A 22489-nucleotide genomic window follows, 5' to 3' on the forward strand; every position below is an offset into this window, starting at 1 on the left:
CATGCATGCAATAGGTGCTTGATACAATTTTGTGAATTGAATCAAACTCATATTCATCAGTTAAATCCCTGCCCCCAGGACATACTCCAAGAAGACTCAGTTGTTCAGCTGTGTGCCAGCCAGGGGACTTTCTTCTGGAAAGGGTAACCCAGGCTCCAGGACTCAAGGCAGCCCTAAGTTTGGACAACTGCCCAGAGATGTGCCTCTTTTCAGGGACAGTAGAAAGCTCATTTCACAGTTCAAATGGCCACATAGGCCCATGGTCTGCAGAGAAGATGAAGAAAGGGCCTAGAAGTAGACACATCAGCTTCTCATAGGACAGTCTACCAGGGAAAATGCCAGAAAGAAATACTAGGGGAAGCATTCTTGCCCCTAACTCCCCATACCATGATTTACCCATCCCCTCCACCTGTGAGTGGAGCCTAGAAGATGTGGCTCAAGGCCCTGGTAGCTGGTGTCACCAGCACTGCCCAGCTCAAGGAGGAGAGAGAGGGCCACCATGTCTGGATGAACATCAAAGAAGCTGATGTAGCAAGGCCTAAGCAGGGTACCAGACCCAGGGAAGCAGACATGGTTTCCACGTGTAGATGGAGAGGTGTCGTGCAGTCATGATAGTGCCTAGGCAAGAAGGCATTGGACAGTTCTTGTTTTCATAGCCCCCTCAGTCTTGCCAGCATCTCCACACTGACACCTAAATTTCAGGATTCCAATTTATCTTCTAACAGTTGGAACAATATAGCAGGCTCCTTGGCACGCCCTCACAGATGGATTGTGGTTACAGAGGGGAGGGCCATGGTGTAACAATGTCATAGGGGAAAACCCAGGGAGTCTCCTCCACTCCGAGCTCATATTATCATGTCTTCTACCCCAACAGATGCTCCCATCCCCCTACTGCTTCCTCCCAACAACCCCCTCCCTCTCCAGGACCCCTCAGGACCTGACAGGCTTTGCCACCACAGGGCTGAGGTCTGGGCTTCTAGCAGGGACATGGTCAAGTTACAAACATCCTGGTTTCAGGGTGCAAGATGGGCTTGCCCCCAGAGTACATAAGTGCCCAGCCTTAGGCCACAGAGGTGTTGTAGGGATTCATATGCACCTGTTTCTCAGATACAGAGCATCCATCCCAAGGACCCAAGCTGGGCTTTTCCTTCAGACAAGAGCATGCCCTTCCTAAGCCGCATGCGATGCCTTGCTAGGGAGCTACAACACCCTTCCCCAGAAGAGTTGCCCAAGCCCAGAACACAAACTTGCCTGTTGGCCTGGATGCCAAAGGACCCGTTTCTAGGATGTGGGGAACCCATCTCTATGACATGAAGCAAGATGGATGGAGAGCTCTGTCTATCTGCAGGATATGGGTACTCCTGCCAGCAGGAGATCAACACCCCCATCTTCAGGCTTCAGAGATGCCTACACCCCAACACTGCCTTTAGGATACCTGGGAGCCCATCCTCTGACAAAACCACCCACCATAAGCTATGGTGGGCTGGTCCTTGGGGTGCAAAGCTATCCCTCTGTAGTGTACCTTAGCAGTTACCACCAGGCCCTGGGTCTGGCCACCATTTCTGGCCTAGTCGGCAACTCCTACCTTTGCTGAGCAGCGCCCGGCTCCCATGTGATAGCTTCTCTCAGCTGATGCTTCTCCAAGGCTGCTGAAGCCTGAACCACTGCAGCAAGCGGTGAGAGGCAGCCGGCAAGGCAGGATGCTTCGAGAGCTTCTGGGTCCTAATGGCCTCCTGCTTCCCACCCAGCCCTTTGGAGCCACTTCTGGAGCAGGGAATCAGGTACCAGTGCCCCAGGCAAGACACCCAGGAGTGGGCACAGCCTTTCTCACTTCCCTCAGGTTGCTGGAGTGGCATCTCAAAAGCCTAGTGAGGCCAGGTAATGGTGGGCAGGGAAGGCGCTCCTGGCCAGCCTGATGCAGTAAAAAGAGCACTTGGAGTTAGAAAATCCAGGTTCAAGATGTGGTGTTGGCACTTACTAGATGTGTGACCTTGGCCAAGTCACTTCTCATTTCTGGTCTTGGTTTTCTTATCTGTTCAAAGTGGACTCATTACATGGCCGTTGAGTGTATTCCAACTCATAGCGACCCTATAGGACAGAGTAGAACTGCCCCATAGTGTTTCCAAGGAGTGCGTGGTGGATTCGAATTGCCGACCTTTTGGTTAGCAGCCAAGCTCTTAACCACTGCGCCACCAGGGCTGCTCAAAGAGGACAGAGGGTACATAATTCCAGAAGATCCTTTGAGCTCTGCCATTGCATGGTGCTGTGTGACATCAGAACCAAGGTACTCTTGTAGCAGACAGGTCAGTGCAGACACAGGGCCCCAAGGTTAGGCCTGGCAGGGGCTGAAACTCCAAGGGATGGTCCAAAGTTTGGCTGTTTAGGCAGCTGCTGAATGTGTATAGAGGACAGGTTTAGGAGTGGTGGTTGGATCTGAAGGGGAACTAAAGGACTTGTCTTGACCCTGCACTTGCCCCACCCCCCAAAGCATGTTATGGTTATTTTCTTGGATTGTATGTTTATTTGTGAGGCTGAGGGAGATGGGGGGACCTATGGTACCATCACAACACTGTCCCTAAAGGCTGTGTGATGGACCTCTTCTATCAAAACGGGACACTCACTCACACTGCCACCTTTGGAGGTGAGGTGAAGGGGTATGGCCTCCTACTAGCTATGAATAAAATGGTCAGTTCCTCTGGGAACAGGTCGCCTTCATGGCTGCTTCCCCCAAGGATAGGATCACAACATTGTAGAGTGTGAGGCATCCTATAGTCCAAGGCATCCATATTTCTGAGGCCTGGAGAGGTGAAGAGATTGCCCAAAGCCACACAGATCCAGGTGGTAGAGCCTTGAGACTAGACAAGGAGTTCAGGCATGATTTCCAGTCTAGAGCCTTCTGCCTGGAGACTTGCCTATTCAGGAACTCCTTTGGTCTCCAAAGTAGAAGAAAAGGAATCTGGAATTGTTTATCAGACAGTTGTTTCTCAACCCGAAAAGCCATGAGAATAATGAATCCCCAGGGAACTCAGAGGTGGCAAGTTGACTGCCCCACACCCCAGGTCAACAACAAAGAGGCTACTGAGCAGCCCAGAGCTGAAGCAATGATCTGCACTATCCCCAGGCCCCATTTCTTCAGCTCTTACAACTGCCAGGCCCTTAGTACATGGTATCTTCAATTGCCTCATGCCAATTCTGAGGCAGCTGTTACTTGCACTATTTTATAACAAGGAAACTGGGGCTCAAGAGGTTAAGTGATTTCACCAGACCACATAGCTAGTAAGTGACAAAGTCAATATTTCAATCCAGGTCTGTTTGAAGCCAAAATGTATGCTCCTTCCCCATATCCCTATGCATCTTTGGAAGCCTAATGTGGGGCTCTGGGCTTAAGCCCTAAAGCCAGTTCCATAGAAATGGCCTCTGCCCTCTAGGAAACAGCCTAAAACAGACAACAGCATTAGATATACCTGAATACAGTGGAACCAGATGGAGATGTCAAATTAAAAACCCATAGACAGCAAAGCGATTTTTATCAAACTTTGTGCTGTCGTGTTGGCAAGATCCTCTTGGTGTCAACCAAACTCTCTGGGATCAGGTAAAGCCTGTCCCTGCTCAACACCCACATCTTTCCTGCAGGAGCCCAGCCCAGACTGACATGCCCCCTTCCAAGAAATTCAGAAAAAACCAGAGCAGGTTTGGGCTCATATGGAACAGGATTATACAAAGAGCACTGCATTAAGGAGTCAGACACCCTTGGTTCTGGTTTGGCTTTACTGCATTAGTTGTTTGTAAGACCTTGACCTATGGGTTGACCATCTGTGCTTTTGTTTTTCTATCTATAAAATGAGTAAACTTTTTTAACTCCTCAGCTTATCTAATAGGGACAGGGAGCCTGCAATACAAACAGTCTGCGTCTCAGTATTAGGGGAGCTAGGAGTACCCTGGTTGGCCAAACAGCTGGTGTGGTAGCCAGCAGGCAAGCTCTCCAGGCCCTGAGGTCCTTCAAGAGAGCCATTGGGGAAGGTGGTACCAAGGAGGCAGAGGACCCGAGAACATTCTCTCAAGTTCCAGAAGCCATCTTGACTCAGCGGAGGAGAGTAGGGGGACTGCCTAACCTGGCCCAGGGGCAGCTAATGATAATAATAATTCTATTAGCTCTCAGGAGTCCTGGTGGCACAATGGTTAAGAGTTTGGCTGCCATCCAGAAGGCTGACAGTTTGAATCCACCAGCTGCTCCTTGGAAACCCTATGAGGCAGCTCTACACTGTCCTATAGGGTTGCTGTGAGTCAGAATTGACTCGACGGCAACAAGTTTGGTTTTGGTTTACTAGCTTTTGAGAGCTGCTCTGGGCGATATGCTATATCTCATTAAATTATCTCAATCAGGGTTTGCTGTCTATGGGTTTTTAATTTGACTAGGCCCTGCCAATCCCTCCTTTTCGAGCTTTGCACAATGGAGGACATGAGGAGACCAATGTGGAGAAATTGAGTGTGGTCCCACAAACCACGTCAGAGATCCAGGGCTCCACAATGCTGTATATACACCAGGGAGGGGCCTCCTGTTGCAGGACAAAGCCCAGCCCACCTCCCAGCACCAGCAGCCCTCTCCTCAGAGTCATGATGGGGCCCTTGGTGCTGACAACTCATTCTCTACCCCTGACTTGCTCCTCGGTGCAGCCCTGCCCCTATCCCTGCCCTGCCCTAGCCCAGCAGGCCCTCTTGACAAGGTTATGTCCACCCCACCTACCCACCTTTTTCTGCCCCAGGATGAGACTTAGCAGCCAGCCGAGTTAATCTTTCATTCACTCATCCATTTCTTCCATAAATATCTGCCGAATGACTATTCATGTGCCCACAGCCCCCTCCCGAAGCCCCTTGCCTGCTTGGTGAGACCCACTGCCCTCCTTCTCTGCTCTCTCTGCCTTCTGTCAAAACCTGCTCTCAGAAACAAGGCTGAAAAATCTATTCACACAGACAGCAGCTTAATGTGTTCTCTCTTCCAGGAATATTAACAATTTAGCAGGGAACAAAGGGAAGAACTGGGAATTTTGGGATTCCAGCATCGACCAGGGTGCCCCTGAAATCTCACTATGTAGACTGCCTCCTCAACTGTCCGCTCCCAGTCCGCCCGCTTCCCCAGGATGCCAGCATTGCGTCCTCGCTGCATCCTCCTCTATCCACATGGACACCCACCCTCCCCACCAGATAGCGGCTCACAGCTGGGACCTCCCACCACAGCTCAGCTCCAGACAGTCCAGAGCCCCCCCATTTCAGCGTCAGCCGAGCTTGTCCCCACCATCTGGGAGCCAGGCTGAGGGGCTGAGGATGGAGGCGGAGGCAAGCAGAGGTGAGAGGCTTTCCATTCCCTTTATTCCCCCACAGTCTGGCCCACACCCCCTGCCAGGAGCCAAGATCCAACAGTATATTCAGCCTGCAGCTGCCACTGGTCATGTGAGCCCATTGCTAGGTTACAGGGACCCAAAAATAAATCCTTCCCAACCAGATTAGAAACTGGGGGCCTCCGATGAACCAGGCTCAAAAGAAAGGCAGGAACACCCACAGTGCATGCGCAGGCCAAGCCTGCTCTGGGACTAGGGGGCCCCCACCTCATCCATCAGCTGGGCTCAATGCTGGACCCCCAAAGAAGAATTCTCAAAGAGCCACTGGGTCTTTGATAACTACACGATAAATAAGTGTACTGGCTGAGTGGCCCTCCCTCACTAACAACCAGGGACTGCCCGGCCAGGCCCCTCTGCCTGGTCTTCTCATCCAACCCCCTAATGGTCAGGGGTCCTTCCAAGTGTCCCGCCCCCAGTGCACTGGCAAAGCAGCATCAACCATTTGCCCTGCGGCCTGCGGGGCAGTCCATAACAGTCATCCTTTTCCAGACTCAGGAAGGGAGATCCAACAGTAGACATAGTACTGGGCACCTTCACATAAGTTGTTCCACACTCTTTGAATAACTCCATTCACAGAGGTGACAACTGAGAGTCAGAGAGGTGAAGTGACTTTCTCAGTCACACAGCTGAGCATCCGAGATTCAAACCCCAGGTCTGTATTTACTCGGACTAGAGATGAGATCAGGAAGAGGACGGGGAAGCACAGCAAAGGAAAGGGGAGAAAGCCCTGCCCTGGGGCCTGATAACTTGGCACTTCGCTAGGTCTCAGTTGGGCGTGTTGTCTACCCCTTCCTCCATCCCCCTCCACACCCTCCAAGCCAGGCCATAGCTTGCCCCTGCCACGTTGCCTCCTTCCCCATGACTTGCCCCCTTCTCTGAGACACACTGCCCAGGACCTAGGTGGAGTCATTCTTGGTGCTTAGGTCTGGGGTGCATGTACAATTCTCCATTGCTCAGCTTCCCTCTCTGCAAGAAGCTTGACTTGGAGTCAGAACAGCAGAGCTGAAAGGGCCATTGGAGGTCAGGTGGCTAGCCCTTTATTTTATAGATGAACAGGCCCAGAGAGGGGAAGTAACTTGCCCGAGGCTATACAGCTAGAGGGTGAAGGAGGTGTGACCAGAGACCAAGCCTTCAAATTCCTACCGGTTTTTCTGCAGAGAGTTAAACCCAAACCATTGCCATGGAGTTGATTCCAACTCATAGCGACCCTATAGGACAGAGCAGAACTGCCCCATAGAGTTTCCAAGGAGCGCCTGGTGGATTTGAACTCCCGACCTTTTGGTTAGCAGCCGTAGCGCTTAACCACTACGCCACCAGGGCTTCCATGCAGAGAGTTGGTTCGATTAAACTGGGTGCTGGGGCCAACCTGGAGTTCCCTGCCAACACCTGGTACCCTTCCTCGACCCATCACATCCCCAAGGCTGGCCTAGTAGCCTATTCTTTTCAGCAAAGTGCTCCTCCCCAGCCCAGGCTCCCCCTCACCTCTTTTACAGGTCCTGCCTCCTGACTCTGAGCACACTCCTATAGGCTCCTGGAGCCTCAGAGCACCCCAACCCCACCCCCTTCAGCAGCCCAAACTGCAGTCTCCACCCTCCCTCTGCCCAGCCTCATTTCACTCAATTCCAGAAATGTTTACTGAGCACCTACCACATGCAAAGCTCTATACAGGAGGTGAGAGAGAGGGATACAAAGATGAAAAAAACAGGAGACTTGACCTCTTGGCACTTACAATCTAGGGTGGGGACCAAACAGGTTATAAACTTCAAAGGAGTGTCAAAGTGTCGTGGAGATTTAAAGGGAAAAGTGAATCCACTAGCACAGGACATCTGAGGCTTCATGAAGGAAGTCACATGGTTCTTGAAGGAGGCATAGGATTTTTTTTTTAATAGACTTTATTTTTTTTAGACCAGTTTTAGGCTTACAGAAAAATTGTGCAGGAAGTACACAAAATTCCCATGTACTCGCTCTTTCCGCTGCACACTTTCCCCTGATATTAATATCTTGCACATCTGTGGTATGTTTGTTACTACTGATGAACCGGTACTGATACATTAAGTAAAGTCCATAGTTCACATCAGGGTTGACTCTTTGTGTTGTACAGGCCCATGCGTTTTGAACAATACATAATGTCATGTGTCCACCATTACAGTATCATACAGAATAGTTTCACTGCCATGTGCTCCACCTATTCATCCCTCCGTGGTTAAGAACTATGGCTGCTTACCAAAAGATCGGCAGTTTGAATCCACCAGCTGCTCCTTGGAAGCCCTATGGAGAAGTTCTACTCTGTCCTGTAGGGTCGCTATGAGTTGGAATCGACTCGATGGCAGTGAGTTTGGCTGTTTTTTTGTTTTGTTTTGTTTTGTTTTTTTGGTTTTAGGGTGGAAAGTGGCACAATGGATAAGCACTCAGCTACTAACTGAAAGACTGACAGTTCAAACCCACCAGCTACTCTGTGAGAGAAAGATGTGACAGTCTGCTTCCGTACAGATTACAGCCTTGGAAATCCTATGAGGCAGTTCTAATCTGTCTTATACGATCGCTATGAGTCAGAGTTGACTTGATGGCAAAGGAACAGGAGGGTGGAAAGTGGTCCAGGTGGAAGGAGCAGGCCTAGCAGAAACATGGGGATAGGTAAACACGAGGAATATCAGGACACCATGAGTTGTCCAGTTTGACTGAAAAATAATCCACGTGCAGGGAAGAAGTGAGAATAGAAAGGTAGATTGGTTGGACTGTGGAAGGCCTTGCAAGTCAGACAAAGAAGTCAACACAGCAAAATGTTTGAGCAGGGAAACGTGAGGCCACAGATGTTCCCGTCTCTTGCCTTTCAGTGAGTCAGTCAGTAAGTATTTACTGAACCCACAAGTTCCAGAGTGAGGGGTTGAACTAGAGGCTGGGAATTTTCCTTGTCTTTCAGGCCTGGAGAGTAGAGAAAAAACCACATAGGTTACCAAAGGAGATAGAGCATGTGAACGTATCACAGAATGAGCCCAGGGGAAAGGGTAGGTCAAAGATGAAATGAGATAGAGATCAAATGATATCCTTATTTCCTAGGTGGGGCTCTTGGAGCATTGGCCCAGGTACCTGTGAGTAACCGTGTGTTCATTCTTTGGGAAGGAGGTGAAAGGGAGGAGTAGTCATTTGAGTGTCTGGAAATTCTCCCTATGATTCATGGTGTCTTAAGAAGCTGCCCAGCCTGATCTGCAGGGATATGGTACCCTGGGACACTCAGCTGGTCATTCCAGCCTGGGGCACCCAGCTCAAGACTAGCTTCCTTGGCTCTGGACTGAGAACAAAGAGCTGGGCTGAGCTCCTACCCTGGGACTCTGCAGAGCACTCCCAGAAGTGCCTGCTTCTGACTCCGGGTGATGCCCCTGATCTATGACTCTGCGGTAGTCGCCCCTAAGTGTCTCCTTCCCCAGCCATGCCAGACCCCGCTGAGCCCTAGGGCAGCCTTATTCTTCCTTCTCTTGGCTCAGCATCTCTGGGCACATCAATAGTGGCCCTGTGGCCTCTTTCCCAGTCATTTTCTTCCCTCCAAATTCCTCTCCCTACATTCCTGACCCAGGTAAAAACAGAAACACCCCCATTAAACTGTCATGCCCCCTTGGTCCAAGGGAGGGCCAGACTCCCAGGCCCAGAACTCTGGAAGGCTCCTTAGGGATGGAGAGATGGCTTATCAGTGGCCCCTCAAGGGTCAGCCCTTGCCTGCCCAGGAACCCTTCGCGAATGCTTGGCTGTAGAAGCTTGATCCTTCAGTGAACCTAGCCCACACTGGGGTAGCAGTCCCTGGATAGGGAGAATCTAGGCTAGAAAGAGGAACCAACTCTTCTAGTTCAGGGTCCCAGGCTGCCTTGGCAGCCATAAGCCACAAGGCGGCGGTGTAGGCCGCAGAGCTGCGGAGCTACAGCATCGACTCTGCAGTGGCTGGGGACAGACTTCTCTCTTCCAACCTCCTGACCCGCTGTCTCCCTCCTGGGGCCCGTACTGTCCTGTGGGTCCTCACCTTTTCAAACTATCACAATCTCGGCTGAGAGCCAGACAGGAGAATCATGATCCCCAAGAGAAAACTCCTATTCCTAGGAGGTTGCTAGGAAGAGACCGGCCGCCGGTGTCCTGGGAGGAGCACTGCACTTGGAGTCCAGAGTCTGCACCCGCCATTAAATGAGCAGTGTGCGTTGGGCTACTCTCCTAGCTTCTCTGAACCTCAGCTTCAAATGAGGGTCTGGACTGGAGTTTAGACATTCTCAGGTCTTTTCAGCTCTAGATTTTAAGAGTCTGAGTCAGCAGATGCTGTCCTTGAGTGGCTTCCCTCTCCAGGGCCCCCGGCAACATGAGCGGCTCAGAGCTTGGGGTTGGGGGGGTTTGCAGGAAATAGCCATGGGCAGCACTTCTGATCTCCACAACCAGGTCATTTTTCTGGGGATCACAGATAGGAAGAAATGAAGTCTTTCAGGTTGAGAAGGAGCTGAGGAAGGTATGACTGGGATTGGCTGGGCCCCAGAAAGACCCCTCTAAAGGGCTCCATCTGATTGGTTTGTATGTGACTGCGTAGATGGTAAGAAGGGATGGAGGCTGGCTGAAGAGTACTCCCTCCCAGGCCCAGGCTACCCAAAATGTCCTGCGCTAAAGATTGGGCTGCCCTGAAATGGAGGCGGCAGAAAGTCAATATCTCCTCCATCCCAGGCCTCTTCACTCCCAAACCCAAACCTCTTGCTGTCAAGTCGATTCCGACTCATAGCGGCCCTATAGGACAGAGTAGAACTGCCCCATAGTTTCCAAGGAGTGCCTGGTGGATTTGAACTGCCAACCTTTTGGTTCGCAGCCATAGCACTTAACCACTACGCCACCAGGGTTTCCTCTTCACTCCCAAGCCCCCCAATAATCACCTTCTCTTCTTCTCCCCACAGAGCTCTGACTCGTGCTTCCAGCCCCCTGTCAGCACCACCCCCACTCAGCCCCAGAAAGCAGTCCACAGCCTTGATTCTAGGGGAGGGTCTCTGCCCAACCTTCCCATCTCTGAATTCCCCTCCTTCCTGCCCCAGACCAGCCTCCACTCACTTCCTCACTGTCTGCCCCCTGTGCCTGCTCCTTGACCTCCGGCATTCTCTCCCAACTCCTGTAATTTCACACCAGGCCCCTAGACACACTCGGCCCAGCACCTCAGCTTCCCTGATGGGCATCTGATCCAGCACCTGGGGCCTGACCCCACCAAGCACAGGGTGTGTCCTTGTTCTTGTATCCCATCTCTTCTTTCTTGGTGACCCCATTTCTCACTTTTCTGCCTCCCTTACTTAACTTCCTTCCTTGTATCTCTCTCTCTCTCATCTGTTCTTTGTATTCTGTTGTCAGGACTCTCCTAGGCTCTGAGCCTCTTTGCACAGATCTCTGCTCCCCCTGCCTCTCTGTTTCTTTGCCTCTGTGTACACCTTTCCTTTTCCATCTCTCTCTCCACTCTCACCTCCTCCTCTGCAGTGAGTACCTTGAGAATCTGATCCAGCCCTCCCTGGACTGAAGGTATAAATAGTAGAGGGAGGCTGGGCTACCATTCGGCCCCGGGCCTTGGGCACCCAGGATCAGCTGTGGGGAGAGTCCTGGGCAGGGCTTCTAGGGCAGAGATCTGGAGGGTCAGGCTTGAAGGTCACTGTAGAGAGTAACAGACCCAGGCAGAGAGGGAGGTGACAGCAAGCTGGGGGTACTGAGCTTCACAGGCAGGCCAGGTTCTCCTCGCCAGCTTATCCACCCCCAGCTAACATGGCTATGTAGTCCCTACTTCTGCTGCTGGAGAAGGAGTTCTGGAGCTCTGGATCAGGAGACCCTCCCGAGAGCCATTCCAGGGCCCTGCTGCTCCTCCAGGGCACAGATGCGTGGGCCCAGGTGGCTGCCAGCAGCTGGAGGCTAGAGTGGAAGTGGTACCCTCAGGAAACAGGCCGCACTCTCATCCCAGCCAGCTCCCGGGCCTAATTGGAGACCGGAACGGGCATTGATCGTCCCTGAGCTCATTATGTCACAGCTGGGGAACAGCTGGCCAGTTTTTTCCAGGCCATTAGCTGTGCCATGAAGTGGAGAGAGGGAGGGGGTGGGCAAGCAGGATCAATACTCCGTCTGTCTGTGGGCGAAGCAGCCTGGTGGCTGCCTCCTTTGGCACTCTGGGCTAGGCTGCTCTTCGGGGCACCACACTAGCTGAGTTCCTTTGAGCTCACACACAAAGGCGCTACTTCTTCTATCCCAGAGCCTGGGAAGATGGACTCGTGGCCTCTGGGCTGACCCTGACCTGGCCCACAGGGACCCTCTGAGCCTTTTCTCTCAGGGGATTAAGAGGAGCAGGAAAGGGACTCAGGTTACCTAAGCTAGTCACAGAGGGGACCTTAAAAGTACAGCTCCTCTCTACCCCCATAGCAAGATGACACCTAAGGCAGCTGTTCTACTGGCCCCACGCCCACCTCTCTGTGGCCCCTGGGGCTCAGCCGGTTTTAGTTTCCTGTGGGGTGGAGAGATGGCAAGGGATCCTCGGAGCCTTGTGGGGTGGGGAGTGGTGGAGGGAAGGAGGGAGACAATAATTCTCCCTCTTTCTCCTTCTCACTCTCCCTGGCCCGGGCAAGCAGAAGTTCAGCTGAGCAGCACCTGAGAAAGGTGGGTGATTGTCCACAGGAATCCTGACCCCAGGAATCCCACTGTGAGAGGGAAGTTCAGTGTCATTTCATGTACTGGCTTCTTACTTACTTACGGAATGATAGATTTCTCAAGGCTGGGAGAGACCTCCAGAATATCCTGATCCACACTCCTCATTTCACAGAAGAAACCAAGCCCTAATGTGCTTGGCTGACTCTGCTACAGAACACTTCATTTTATTTCCCTCGGTTCCTCTCCTGATTGTTCTGTACTGAATTCTAACATAGCCTGGAGGTCTCTCAGGTACCTGTCCTCAGGCTGATGGTGGAGGTTTCACTCACCGGTAGAGGAGTAGGGACTGCTGGGCTAACCTCCACCCTACCCCCACCTCCCAGCCCCACCTGAGAAATAGCACCAATCGCTGACGGTCCTGTTGGGTCCAGCTGCTGGATTGCTGGGCAGTTTCTCCACCCCACTAGCTGTGCACAGAATGAGTGCTTTCTGCTCCCCAAATTTCCCACTGTGGCTCCATTTCCAGAATCTGCAGTGAATAGAGCACACGAGTCCAAAGGCCTGAATTCCAGACTTGAGTTCCTTCTTGACCTGAAATACCACAGATAGATTTAACCAGAAGTATACAAAGTTAGGACAGAAGGACCTATAAAATTTATTTCTCAAGTTACAGTTGAGGAAACTGTGTCCCAGCTAGCAGAAGTGATTTCCTCAGGGACACCCAGCTGGTTAGAGGCAGATCTGAGACCCAGATTTCAGGTGGTCAGTGTTGGTTTCGTTCCATCACAGGGCCTCAGCTCTAAGGCCCCAAAGCCACTGATCAAGGTCCATTGGACCACCCTGTATGCATCCAGCATGCCCCAACAAATCCAACAAACCTATGCTTAGCAGACCCAGAGTGCTCCCTCTTTCTCAGGACTCTCAGTACAGTTGGCGCCAGTTGGAAGGCACATTGGTCACACCACTGCCAGCAGAAGTAATCCCTTCTCAGGTGAGCCTCCATCAGACCAGGAGCAGTTGCTACCAAAGCGTCAGGCAGAGACTGTGAGGTTGATCCATCTGTCTGTCTGGGTCCAAGAGGTGCTTAGGGCAGATGGAGCGTAATGATAAGTTGACATTCCTGGAACTTCCACCAGCCTGACTCACAGGGACGGAATGAACTAGAAGAAATTAAGTTTTGTTCCTTCTGCTGTCATTGTGAGGAAGGGGAATGTGTACATGGTCTAGAAGGTAAGTGGGAATCAGAGAGGACATATAAATGAGTACACAGGGCCAGCTTCCTAAGGCCATTGGCAGGATAGCCTCGCTCTTACTTTCTCCTCTCTTGGTTCCAGAACAACAGCCTTAAGCAGCAAGGCTAAGGTGCTGAACACCTGAGGTTCCAGCAAGGAGGCATGTGACAGGAGGGTATGGCCAGACATCCTTGGGCGGGAACCCTAGCAAAGGGTGATGCAGGGCCCAGAGATCTGGGGCACAGGGATCATTGCGGCAGGAGAGGAGAGTTCTGAGAAGCCAAGGGCCTGGAAAACAGCGTCTCGGAGGCAGGAAGAACACAAAACCATTGCCATTGAGTCTATTCCTACTCATGGCGACCCTTTTTGTGTCAGAGTAGAACTGCATTCCATAGGGTTTTCAGTGGCTGTAACCTTACATAAATAGATCACCAGGCCGTTGTCCATGACATTGATGGGTGGATTTGAACCACCAAACTTTAAGTTAGAAGTCAAGCACAAACAGTTTGCGCCACGCAGGGAGCAAAGGGTGCCTGGAAAGGGAGCTGAGAGAGATGCCAACGACAAACCATCTCCTGTGCCAAAATGTCCTGTGGTGTGGAGGGACTTTGTTAAAGTCCTGAAGTTAAGTCCCATCTGTGCTGTGCCGACTGAGGCAAGTCCCAATCTCTCTGACCGTTAGTTTCCTGATCTGTGAAAAACTGCAAAGAGATATTTCCCTCATAGGTTGCTGTGGCTGTAAGGCTCACAGGAGGGGATGTCAGTGAAGGGCTTTGGAAAATGTATGAATAGTAACGATGATTTTTATTACCACACGCTGCCATCTATCAGCTTATTTGCGGTGTGTGGTCCTAGGACACTGACTCCTAAATTACCAGGGAATGGTTTGTGTCTTAACACTGTGTAGGCAAGTATTTTTGTCAGGAGTGATGCAAAGGTGATTTCCTTCTAGAAGGGACTACCAAGACCACACCAGCAGATGTTTATGAATCCATAACAGCACTCATTAATCCCCACAGAGTCTCTCTGCTCACAGAGAAGGCGCCTAAAACCGAGGTTTCCAGCACATGCATGCACCCACGCACACGCGCGGACACAGACACACACACCATGACGATCCCTGGTGGCTTTGCCATTAACTATGCCCCCTTCCTAAGTGCCAGATCACCTCAGTTCCCTGGCTGCAAGGGAGTTAATCTCTCTGAGAATAACAACACTGAGATGGTAACTGACTGAAGAACTGAAAGAGATACGAGGACTGAAGAAAGAGTTTTGTATTCATTAGTTGTAGTTTTCTGGGAGAAAGAAGTTACTACTAACGATTTATGCTTGGTATCATGTTCTATGACTTACAAAGCACTGCACATGTATTATTTAAGCTACTTGGCACTCCTGTGAGATCAGTACTATTACGTGAGGCTCTGAGAAGTTAAGTGCCTTCCTCCCAACCACCCAGCTGGTAGGTGACAAGATTAAACCCAATCTAGACCATTTATCCCAAATCCTGTTTGCTTTCTGTGACTCTGTAGTGCTTCTCACTTCTCATTAACCTGTAACTCTCACCAAGGGTCTCTCTTGCCTGAGTCCAAAGGGTGCAGGTGTTCTGTATGCTACACATTCTGAAATCTTTTTTAACTTTCTGTTTTGAAACAGTTTCAAATCTACTGAAAAGTTGCAAGGAGAGTCCAAAGAACTCCTTTCACCTAGTTCCCCAATTGTTTCATTATTTAAATTTTACCACATTTCCCTCATTGGTCTCGCTCTCTCTTTCTCACACTCTCTGTTCTACCCAGGGCTGGATTAAGGCGTGTGAGGACCCTAAACACTGATAATCTGTGGTGCCCCCTCCTCTGCTTAATCACACAATCAAGCGAGATCTGTGAGTTACATACATATATATGTGTATGTGTGTGCCTTAGCTGTCCATGATGTAACTTCTTTTTAAATGTGACTGTAATAATAGTAACTGAACCCAAAAGTGGTGTATGCCATTTTAGCAGAATGAGATGAACTGAATTATAAAATTTTTAGTGGATGCAGAATACTAAAATTTTTACTATATACCACATTTTCTACAAAAAGCCCTGCCAGTTGCCTTCCACTGGGGCGCTTGCTTTTCCTTGTGTCCTGTCTGCTTGGCATCTATGTGTCTGTGCTTTGGACTAATGGTGCCCCTGTTTGATTGACACCCCTGTTTTGTTGATGCCCTAAGCACCTGTTTACTTTGTTTATTGAGTAGTCTGCCCCTGCTTCTACCTATGTATCTATCTTTGTAATTTTTTCTAATTCATTTGAGAGTAAGTTATAGACATGATGCCCCATTACTCCTTCAAGCGTCAGTGCGTATTTCCTAAAAACAAGGACATTCTCCAATATAATCCCAGTACATCATCAAAATCAGGAAATTAACATCTATACAAAACTTGCACCTAATCCAGAGACTCTGTTCAAATTTTGATGATTGTCCTAATAGCATTGTTAATAGGTCCAGGGACCAATCCAGGATTATGTGTTGCATTTAGTTGCCTTGTCTTTCTAGTCTCCTTCAATCTGAACTAGGTCTGCAATCTTCCCTTGTCTTTTGTGATCTTGATATTTTTGAAGAATACATGCCAGTTACTTTGTAAAATGTCCCTCAGTTTGGATTTTGGTGTTTCCTTATGAGTGGATTCAGGTTACGTGGCTGTGCATGCTTGTCAGGAAGACGACAGAAGTGATGTCGTGTTCTCAGTTCATCTAAATAAGAGACACACAGTGTTGATTTCTACAATTACCAGGGATGTTAAGTTTTTTTTTTTTTTAATTTATTGTGATTTTAGGGAAAATTTACATAGCAAATTAGGTTCTCATTTAATAATTTCTGTACACATTATTCAGTGCCATTGGTTACACTTTTCACAAGGTATCATCATTTTCATTATTTCCATTCTGGTTGTTCCGTTTCCATCAATCTAGCTTTGTCCCCCTTACCTTCTCATCATTGGTCTAGAGTAAATGTTGACTGTTAGGTCTCATTTAGATTATTGTTAGAGGAACACAGGACTCATAGGTGATATTATTTATTTTGTTAGCCACTCTGTGTCTTTTGGCTCATAGGTGACCTCCAGGAGTGGTTTGAGTTCCAAGGTTAAAGGGTATCCCAGGGCAATAGTCTAGGGTGTTCCTCTAGTCTCTACCGGTCCAGTAAGTCTGGCGTTTTTTAGGAATTTGAGTTTTGTTCTACATTTTTTCCCCATTCTATCTGGGACCATCTATTGTGTCCCAGGTCAGAAAGGTCGGTAGTGGTAGCCCTTCACCAACTAGTTCTTCTGGTCTCAAGGTAGGTGAGGCCTTGGTTCAGGTAGACTATTAGTCCTATAGACTAGTTTCTTCTTTGAGTCTTTGGTTTCCTTCTTTCTTTTTTGCTCCAGACACGTAGAGACCAATAGTTGAATCTTAGATAGCTGATTGCAAGCTTTTAAGACCCCAGACACTACTCACCAAGCTAGGATGTAGAACATTATCTTTATGAGCTATGTTATGCCAAATGACCAAGTTGTCCCCCGAAACTATGGTCCTAAGCCTTCAAAACCAGCAACTTGATCCCACAAGGTGTTTGTTTATGTCTAGGAAATATCCATAACTGTGCCCCCATGTGCTTTTTTTATATATGAATATATATGCAGCACACACAAACATGTATATTATATTTGCCTACAGAAAGACCTATACATGCACACCTGTATATTAATATGTGCTTACCTGTACATATATAAGCATACATATCTACTTGTGTAACTACACACATACTTTTTGGTTCTTATTACTGTTGTTGCAAAATTGGACATGTTATGGCTTTTACCAAAATCATCCCTTATTCTTGTGTACTTCTTAGTGTCATCTTTTACCTTGGTCAAGTTGTGCTGAATTCACCCTTATTTGGTATTGCCTTACCCATCGCTGAAACTAACAAGTGTCTACTATCTAGAAAGTGGTACCCTCTCCCTCTCCCTCCCATACCTGCAAACCACCAAAGAATGTTGCTTTCTGTATTTCGGTGCAGTTAATTACTTAATACGGCCCTTCTAGCCATAGTCTTTGTGACTCCCACACAATGATCAGGTGGGACCATGCAAATAAGATGTATGGAGCCCTAATGAGATGCGGTGGTTAGTGTTTTGTGTTAGCTTGGCTAGGCCATGATTCTCAGTATTGTGTGGCTGTTCTTCATTTTGTGATCTGATGTAATTATCCTCCATTTTATATGTTGTAAATCCGAACCTCTATATGTTAATGAGGCAGGATTAGTGTGGGGTGTATCTTGAGTCACAGCCTTGCAGGAGGGCATGACTCAAGTCCCACCCTTAATCAAGTCATGCCCTTCCCTGGGGTGTGGCCTGCATCCAATGTATATGTGTAGGTGCTCTGGTGGGGCTCTCTCTCTGCATCTGGATCCTGCATCCAGCTGGTCATTGTCTGACCTCCAGTTCTTGGGACTTGAGCCAGCGGCCTACTGTCTGACCTGCTGATTCTGGGATTCACCAGCTTCCTCAGCCCTGTAGGCCAGCAGCCTGTCGTCTGACCTGCTGATTTGGGTTCGTCGGCTTCTGCGGCCACATGAGTCTAGAAAAACCTATGCCTGACCCACAGATTTGGGACTTGCCAGCCTCCACAACTGTGTGAGCCATTTCCTTGATACAGTTCGTGAATTCTGTGAGACGCTGCAGTGAATTACGGAACCCAAAGACGGGAGGGAAAGTACTGAGAGGAGGAGGAGGAATTGATGTCAGAGGTGATGGAGTGGTACAGCAATTTGGAAAAGTTGGACATTTGGGACATCTTTAGCCTCTGCCTCATAGGAACCAGCTTTATGCTGATCCTTATAAATTATTCATTTCTGTATGTACATATATGCTTGTCTTTTTATAATAGTGAGATCATACAGTATTTGTCCTTTTGTGATTAACTTATTTCACTTGATATTATGACCTCCAGATTCATCCACATTCATAGTATGTTTTAAGAACTCATCATTATTCTTTATGGAGGCATAGTATTCCATTGTGTATATGTACCATTGTTTATCCATTCATCTGTTAATGGGTGGTTAGGTTGTTTCCATCTTTTTGCTATTGTGAATAATGCTGCAAAGAACATACATGTGCATATATCTGTTCGTGTCAGTACTTTTAGTTCTCTAGGGTATATACCTAGGAGTGGGTCTGCTGGATCATAGGATATTTCTATTTCTAGCTTTCTGAGGAAGTGCCATACTGTTTTCCACAGTGGTTGAACCAATTTACAATCCCACCAGCAGTGGAACAGGGTTCCAATCTCCCTGCAACCTTGCTAGCATTTGTTGTTTTCTGATTTTTTGATCAGTGCAATTTTTGCAGGGGTGAGATGGTATCTCATTACAGTTTCGGTTTGCATCTCTCTGATGGCTAATGATCATGAGCATCTTTTCATGTGTTTGTTGGTTGCTTGAATGTCCTCTTTGGTGAAGTATGTTATTGTCCTTTGCCCATTTTTTAATTGGGTTGTTTGTCTCTTTGTTGTTGAAGTTTTCTATATATTTTAGAAATTAGACCCTTATCAGATATGTCATTCCCAAAGACTTTTTCCTAATCTGTAGATTCTCTTTTTACTCTTCTGATAAAGTTTTTTATGAGCATAAGTACTTAATTTTTAGGAGGTCCCAGTTATCTAACTAGTCTTCTGTTGTTCATGTATTTTTAGTTGTGTTTGGTAATCTATTAACGAAAAAGATTAGGTCCCATGGTTTTGTTCCTATATTATCTTCCAGGAATTTTATAGTTTTGGCTTTAACCTTTAGGTCTTTGATTCATTTTGAGTTAGCTGTTGTGTTTGGTGTTAAGTATGGATCCTGCTTCATTTTTCTGCAAATAAATATTCAGTTTTGCCAGCACCATTTGTTAAAGAGATCGCTTCTTCCCCACTGAATGGACTTTGACCTGTTGTTGAAAATCAGCTTCCCATAGATGGATGGATTTATTTATGGATTCTCAATTCTATTCCATTGGTCTATGTGTCTGCCATTGAACCAGTACCAGGCTGTTTTGATAAGTGGACTCTATAGTATGTTTTGAGATCAGTGAGTGTGAGGCCTTCTACTTTGTTCTTCTTCTTCAATATTACTTTGACTATTTGGAGTCTCTTTCCTTTCTGTATAAAGTTGGTGATACGTTTTTCCACTTTGGTAAAGAATGTTGTTGGAATTTGGGTTGGAATTGTATTATATCTGTAGATCACTTTGAGCAGTATTGACATTTTCACAATGTTAAGTTTTCCAATCCATGAGCATGGAATATTTTTCCATTTATGAAGGTCATTTTTAGCTTCTTGCAGTAGTGTTTTATAGTTTGTATAGGTCTTTTCCATCCCTGGATAGGTTTATTCTTAGGTATTTTATCCTTTTGGGGGCTACTGTAAATGGTATTCTTTTCTTGAGTCCCTTTTCCGAGTTCTCCTTGTTAGCATAAAGGAACCCAACTGATTTTTATGTGTTGATCTTGTGCCCTGCCACTTTGCTGAATCCTTCTATTAGATCTAGTAGCTTTCTTGTGGAATCTCTTGGATTTCCTGTGTAAAGAACCATGTCATCGGTGAATAGAGGTAGTTTTACTTCTTACTTTCCGGTTGGATACCCAGGATGTTAACTTGTATCACTTGGCTGAGATGATGTCTGCCAAGTTTCTACACTGTAAAGTCAATTAGTAAGTATTATGTACTCATCAGAGTCCCTGGGTGGTGTAAACAGTTAACATTCTTGTCTACTAACCAAAAGGCTGGAGGTTTAAGTCCACCCAGAGGTGGCTCAGAAGAAAGGCCTGAAAATCTACTTCCAAAAAATCAGCCACTTAAAACCATCTGGAACACGGTTCTACTCTGACACACATGAGGTTGTGATGAGTCAGAGTTGACTTGATGGCAACTGGTTACTGTTTTTAATTATCAATTAATAAATATTGTGGGGAGATACCTTGAGACCGTATAAATGCCATGTTCCTCATAAAACTTTCTACCACTAGTTTTAACATCCAGGATGATTCTTGCCTAAATCAGTTATTACTGTGATGGTTGTTGTTAGGTACCATTGAGTTGGTTCCGACTCATAGCTACCATATGCACAACAGAACGAAACACTGCCTGTTCCTGTGCCATCCTCACGATCATTGCTAAGTTTGAGCTGATTGTTGAAGCCATTGTGTCAATCCATCTCGTTGATCCTCATCTTTTTCACTGACCCTCTAACTTTACCAAGTATGATGTCCTTCTCCAGGGGATGGTCCCTCCTGATAACATGCCCAAAGTAAGTAAGACAAAGTCTCACCATCCTCACTTCTAAAGAGCATTCTGGCTGTACTTCTTCCAAGACAGATTTGTTTGTTCTTCTGGCAGTCCATGGTATATTCAATATTCTTTACCGAGTAGCAACTTTGTAATTTTGTCTTTTTTCTATAATTATTGTCAGTCCACTGTAGAGTTTTTCTTTCTCCACTATTTATTTATATCTGTATTAACTCATGAATTTCTATTTTATTCAATGGGTTACAATCCATTGCTATGATTATTTATTTTGATGCTTAAATTATCCCAGACTCGGCCTGTGGGAGCCCCTCCAAGCTGGATTCTGTATCCTTTTGACATGTTTCCAACATTCTTCGAAAACTTCCTTACTCTCTAGTAAGGAAGTTCTCTGCCCCAACCCTGGAATCAGCCAGGGCTGATCAGTCCTGGTTCCTTTCATAGAGAATGGTATTTAGAAGCCAAGATCTGGGTGCTTAGTGTGTTCACTGCTATTAGAGTATCACTGCTTCTAGGAACTCTCAGCAGGCAGAGCTAGAAATATATACATGTATACAACACATACAGCTACATCTATATCTCTAACTATCTACCTATATTAAAAACATAAATTCAGGCTAATACTTTCAGTTCTAGTCTAGTCCCACAGGGTTTATTCCAGCCTTCTCCCTTTCCATATATGTAACTCACTTCACTAATTATGAGAAATATGGTTCCAGCTATCCTCAATATAGTATCTATTTGCTCAATTCCTCTGCTTGTAACCAATCTCCTAATCATACAGACCATCTCCTCTGCCCCAGCCTCAGCAAGCATGCCGGTTGGGCAAGCCGAATCTTGGCCCCAACCTTGCTGACATGCCAGCTGTGCTGGATGACTCCTCATTCTGATCAAAGTGTAGGGAAAGAGGAAGGGGCACATTCTATAATTTTTTTTTAAGAATTGGTTTCATTAATGAGTTTCGTCTTCATCAAACATTGGAATCAATTCAACAGTAATCCAGATGCTTGTCATATAACCCAAAAATATTTGTTCTAAGAAAAAAGTACTTTAATATTTACAATAGATGTAAACATTACAATATGATGTTAATTCCAGATTAATCTGAGAGACAGATTATAATATATATGTATATGTGTGTGTGTATTTTGTCATTGTACATTTTTAAAACTTTCTCATATTCTTTTTTCCTATTTTATTTTCATGCTAGCTTTGCGGAGATGACAAAGTAGAGGTCCTTTGCCCTACTGACAAGTTTGGAAATAAAGTTTCAAAGGTGTGTCAGAGACTGACTAGTTGTTCACCAAACCATTTCCTTTTACCTCTTGGGTGCATAGCTTGACTACATTTCCCAGCCTCCCTTGTAGTCAGGGGTGGCCTATGACTGAGTTCTGTCCAGTGGAACATGGGGAGAAGTGATGAAAGCCACCTCCAGACCTGGCCCACAACACCTTTCTAATCCTGCATGTTCCCCATCTCTTCCTCATCTGCTGACTGAATACAGAGGATCCGGCAGAGGACTCTGAGGTCTCTTGCAGTTAGCAGAGCCACAAGATGGGCAGTGCTGGGTCCCTGAATCACCTCATGGAAGGCTGTCAACTAAATACCTACTTACACTGCTATGTGCATGAGATGTAGACTTCCATTTTTTTTTATTGTAGATTAGATGAAGGTTTACCACAGCAAATTAGTTTCTCATTAAACAATTAATACACATATTGTTTTGTGACATCGGTTGCCAACCCCACAACACAGCAACATTTTCCCCCCTTGACCTTGGGTTTCCTATTACCAGCTTTCCTGTCCCTCCTGTCTTCTTGTCCCTGCCCCTGGGCTGGTGTGCCCATTTAGTCTTGTTTTTATTTTATGGGACTGTGTAGACTTCCATTGTGATAAGCTTCCTCAGTGGGGGTTGTTATTCACATG

This window comes from Trichechus manatus, unplaced genomic scaffold (assembly GCF_000243295.1).
Source record: "Trichechus manatus latirostris isolate Lorelei unplaced genomic scaffold, TriManLat1.0 scaffold00204, whole genome shotgun sequence".
NCBI lineage: Eukaryota > Metazoa > Chordata > Mammalia > Sirenia > Trichechidae > Trichechus > Trichechus manatus.